We start from the raw sequence: 6,000 nt of genomic DNA, 5'->3' as shown, positions 1-6,000 counted from the left end.
GAAGTGAAGAACCTCTTCAAGGAGGACTACAAACCACTGCTCAGAGAAATCAGATAGGACACAAACAAATGGAGAAGCATTCCATGCTCATGGATAGGAAGAATTCATTCCTGAAAATGTCCATGCTGCCCAAAGTAATTTATAAAAGAATTCAATGCTATTCCAATTAAACTACCAATGACATTCTTCACAGAATTAGAAGAAAGAATTTTAAAATTCTCATGAACCAAAAAAGAGCCCCAATAGCCAAGGCAATTTTAAGCAAAAAGAACAAAGCTGGAGGCATCACACTACCCTACTTCAAACTACACTATAATGCTAGAGTAACCAAAACAGCATGGTACTGGTACAAAAACAACCGATGAAACAGAATAGAGAGCTCTGAAATAAGACCATACATATGCAACCATCTGATCTTTGACAATCCTGACAAACACAAGCAGTGGGGAAAGGATTCCTTATTTAATAAATCATGTTGGGAAAACTGGCTAGCCATATGCAGAAACTGAAAATGGACATCTTCCTTATACCTTATACAAAAAATAGCTCAAGATGGAATAAAGACTTAAACATACGTCCTAAAACCATAAAAACCATTGAAGAAAACCTAGGCAATACCATTCAGGACATAAGCATGGGCAAAGATTTTGTGACTAAAACACCAAAAGCAATGGCAACAAAAGCCCAAATTGACAAATGGGATCTAATTAAACTAAAGAGATTCTGCACAGCAAAATAAACTACCATCAGAATGAACAGACAACCTACAGATTGGGAGAAAATTTTTGCAATCTATCTGTCTGACAAAGGGCTAATATCCAGAATCTACAAAGAACTTAAACAAATTTACAAGAAAAAAACAGCCCTATCAAAAACTGGGCAAAGGAAATAAGCAGACACTTCTCAAAAAAGACATTTATGCGGCCAACAAACATGAAAAAAAGCTCATCATCACTGGTCATTAGATGAATGCAAATCAAAACCACAATGAGATACCATCTCACACCAGTTAGAATGGCGATTATTAAAAAGTCAGGAAACAGCAAATGCTGATGAAGCTGTGGAGAAATAGGAATGCTTTTACACTGTTGGTAGGAGTGTAAATTATTTCAGTCATTGTAGAAGACAGTGTGAATATTCCTCAAATATATAGAACCAGAAATACCATTTGACCCAGCAATCCCATTATAGGGTATATACCCAAAGCCTTATAAATTATTATACTATAAAGACACATGCACTGTATGTTTATTTCAGCACAGCATGTTTATTTCAGCACTGTTCATAATAGCAAAGATTTGGAACCAACAAAAATGCCCTTTAATGATAAACTGGATAAAGAGAATGTGGTACATATACACAATGGAATACTATGCATTTATGTCCTTTCCAGGGACATGGATGAAGCTGGAAATCATCATTCTCAGCAATCTAACATAAGAAAAGAAAACCAGGCCAGGAGCAGTGACTCATGCCTGTAGTATCAGAACTTTGGGAGGCTGAGTTTGAGATCACCCTGACCAACATGGAGAAACCCCGTCTCTACTAAAAATAAAAACAATTAGCCAGGCATGTTGACACATATCTGTAATCATAGCTACTTGGGAGGCTGAGGCAGGAGAATCGCTTGAACCCAGGAGGCAAAAGTTGTGTTGAGCCAAGATCACACCACTACACTCCAACCTGGAGAACAAGAGTGATATTTTGTCTCAAAAAAAAAAAAAGAGAGAGAAAGAAAAAGAAAAAAGAAAAGAAAACCAAACACTGCATGTTCCCACTCAAGTGGGAGTTGAACAATGAGGACACATGGACACAGGGAGGGAAACATCAAACACTGCGGCCTGTCATGGGGTGGGAGGCTAGGGGAGGAATAGCATTACGAGAAATACCTATGTAGATGACGGGTTCATGGGTGCAGCGAAACACCATAGCACGTGTATAACAATGTAACAAACCTGCATGCTCTGCCCATGTACCACAGAACTTAAAGTACAACAAAGAAAACTTTACATAAATGCATAAAGTCTAGAACAGCTAATAAATAATAATGAAAAGTCAACTATAATCTCAGCTCAAAGAGAACACCATTAAATTATAAAGAGCTCTCCACAAATCTCTAAATTTATGTCCTCATAAGATTACATTTCTATTTCTTCTTGAATAATTTCCTCATTTTAGCTATGATTTAGTGATAGTAAGATGGTAATTATGACGAGAAAATTCTCCTAACATTCCATTGAGAAAATTCTGCCTCATTTCACCACACGCCTGAGTCTTAAGAAGTCACTTCTAATGTAGCTGAATAATAGATCCTCACCCAGCTGAGTCTATGAGTTGAATCCATGTATGTGAGATAAGGCCCCCAAGGAGAGGAAATAAGCTGGGAATGCCATCAGCTCATTTTTTTCAGGCCTATATTTGACATTGTCACTTGTAGAAGCAGAACAGCCCTGGCATTGGGACTAGAAGTAACAGAGAGCATCAAAGGGAAAACTAACCTTACCTAATTTTTGGAAAAAAGCAGATTGGAAACAGATGGGCTCCAACGTTTTCCATGTGTGAGGTCATTGTCTCAGGTAGTCTTGCTCAGGACACTTCTTGTCAGCAAAGCAGAAGTCAAACGATATTCCTACCTTCCAAGAGAATAGAACATAATATCAGATTTTCTCATGAATTCCTAGAAGTTCAAGAAACTTTCATGGCCTTATTTAACTGCTTAAGCATTTCAACTAAAAATTATTTGTCTTTCAAATACACAGGAATCTGTTTGGAAAAATTTTAACCAGAAAAATTTGGAATTCTAAAGTAAAAAATGCATAAGGCTATAAAAATTTTTTACATCTTTTAATTTGTATGTCAACTGTGGAAAGAAAAACATTCTCTGAAGTTTCCTTTTACAACATTAAAGACTTATTCTTTATTACCGGCAATACAGGGTGACTTATTCAGGTTGAATCTTGAAGGTAAACTTTAACTGAATTTTAAGTTTTGGTTAATTTTTAAGCACTTCTCAGTCACCTACCATGACTTCAACTCAGAAACCAAAATCTCAGTTTCATTTAGAACATTGAAATATTAAAACAGAAGGTTAAATTCTTCAAAATAATATTCATGTAGAGACTTACATATGTGGACCAGGAATCTCCAGGTATTGCAAAGTTTATGAGAACATAACAAATGTTGATACATACATTTAATTCTGAAATAAAAACTTACAACAAATAAAACTAACAAATCAAGAAAATTTTGTAGGTTACACATTTTATGTCTAAAAATATAGGTATGAAACACTCAAGGATGGATAAAAGAAGAAATCACAAGAGAAAATAGAAAACGTGTAGAGACAAATTAAAAATATGAAATACCAAAAGTGAAGACATACATCAAAAACAGTACCATAAGGGAAAAATTTATAGGTATAAGTGATTATAAAAAATAAGATACCGAATCAACAACTTTACTCCTAAGAAACTAAAATCATAGGGAAAAAGAGGGACCATTAAAGAGGGACAACTAAAACTTGCAAAATTTAAAAAACGATAAAGATAGCAGTGTAAATAAGTGAAATAGAGAATAGAAAAACAATATCAAAAATCAACAAAGCCTAGTTTGTTCTCTGAAAAAGATCAAAACTGACAAAATTTTATCAAGATTGACTAAGAAAAAAAGGGAATATTCAAATTACGAAATTCAAAATTAAAATGGGTATATTATTAACAAATTTTTGGAGTAAAAAAGGGATGTAGGAGACTACCATAAGGAAGTATACACTAAAAAATTGAATAGCCTAAATAAAATGAACAAATTCCTAGAAACAAAAAATCTACTGAGACTGAATTAGAAAAGTTGAATAAACCTATTCAGCAAGGAGATTCAGCAGGAAGATTACATCAGTAATCAAAAACCCAGCAAAAAAGAAAAGCCTGGACCAGATGGCTTCACTGTTGAATTCTACCCAATGTTTAAAGCAGAATTAACACCACTTTTTCTCAAACTTTTTCAAAATATTGAAGAGGAGGTAATTTTTTCTAACTTATTCTATAAGTCCAATATTACCCTGACACCAAGCCAGTCAAAGGCACCATAAGAAAACTACAAACAAACATCCCTTACAAATGCTGATGCAAAAATCCTCAACAAAATACCAGCAACTCAAACTTAGCACTACATTAAAAGGATTATACACTATGAATGAGTATAATTGACTCCTGAAATAAAAGTATGTTGCAAAACATGAAAATCAGCATAATATCACATTAACATAAAGAAGGAAAAAACCCTCATGTGATCATCTTTATCAAAGAAGAAAAATCATTTGTCAAAATTTAACCCACATTCATGATAAAATATAGTTAATAAACTATAAAAAGAAAGAAAACACCTTAATATAATGCTATACAAAAAAACAAAACTAAACAAAAAAACACAGCTAACATGGTGAAAGACTGATAGCTTTTACCCTAAGAGCAAAAACAAGGATGCCTGCTTTTACTAATTCTATTTAATATAGTACTGAAGGTTCTGGTTAGTTAAGACAATAAGGTGAGTAAAATAATTAAAGATATTCCAATTTTTTAAAAAGTAAAGTTATCTGTTTACACATGACATAACCTTATATATTAAAAATCTTTTAGTTTCTGTGAAATAAACTGTCAGATGCAATAAATAAAATTGAGCAAAGCTGCATGATACAAAATAATACACAAAAATCAGTTGTATTTCTACAATAACAATAAACTATCTGAAGAAGAAATCAAGACAACAGTGTCATGTACGATAGCATCAAAATAATAAAATACTTAGAAACCCACTTAACCAAGGAAATGAAAAACCTGTACAGCAAAAACTATAAACATGGCATGAAAGTATTAAAGATGACACAAATAAATGAAAAAACATCATGTGTTTATGGACTGGAAGACAAAATTTTGTCAAGGTGCCATTGTTATCTATAGTCTTCTACAGATTCAATAAAATCACTACAAAAATTCCAATATTTGCAAAAATAGAAAAATTTATTCTAAAATTCAGATGAAATCTCAAAAAACCCCAAGCAGCCAAATCAATCTTAAAAACTAACGAAGTTAGAGGACTAACACCTCCTGGTTTCAAACATCAGTAAGCAAAACAATGCTGTAGCAGCATAGAGACAGACACAAAGAACAATGCAATTGAAATAAAGAACCAAAAAATATGGTCATGATTTTTAAAAAGGGCGTCAGCACTGTTCAATGGGGAAAGGACGATTTTTTTTAAATGGTGTTAAAAACGGATATTTACATCTATCTATCTATCTATATATTTATATGTATATGTATGTGTGTGTATATATATATATATGTGTGTGTATATATATATATGTGTGTGTGTGTGTATATATATATATATATATATCTCCCAAATTAGCTTTTTGTCTGTCATGTATGTTGCAGATCTATTTCCCCAGTCTTTTGACTTTTGACTTTGAGGCATTTTTCTCTCATATAAAATTTTAATTTTTATGGAGTCAAGTACAACCTTGGCGCCAATCTGGTTCCCATACTTCCCGGCCTGCGTGAGCACGATTTCCTTCATGTCCAAGGCGGGATTAGAGCGGCAGTAGAAACGCAAGAAGGAGAAGCAGACCCACAGCTACCCAGACCGCCCTCCACTAACGCTGAAATAGCCCCGCCCCCACCTCCCTCAGCCTTGCATTCAGCTTCCAGAATAAGCAACAGCTTTACTTCCACACAGGTGTACCCACTTGTGAATCCCTTGGCGTTGAACGTCTGTTGGAGAGCTCTGGTGTCCTTGCTGTGGTCCTTTCCACGTTGGGGAAAGCTGGTCAGCTGGAGAACTTCCTCCCACATCTTTTGTAACACTAAATCCCTAGCTGAGCTGAAACTGAATTTTCCTCCCATGTGGGAGGAGAAGACTCTTGTTTCCATATTCACAGAGTGCCTTTGCACCTGTCCTAGACTGATGACATATTGTTGTAATTTTTGAGTCTTTTCGTCTATT

This window comes from Pongo pygmaeus, chromosome Y, assembly GCF_028885625.2.
Source record: "Pongo pygmaeus isolate AG05252 chromosome Y, NHGRI_mPonPyg2-v2.0_pri, whole genome shotgun sequence".
In the NCBI taxonomy this organism is placed as follows: Eukaryota; Metazoa; Chordata; class Mammalia; order Primates; family Hominidae; genus Pongo; species Pongo pygmaeus.
The sequence above is the reverse complement of the archived record's forward strand: the minus strand, read 5'-3'. Positions refer to the sequence as shown.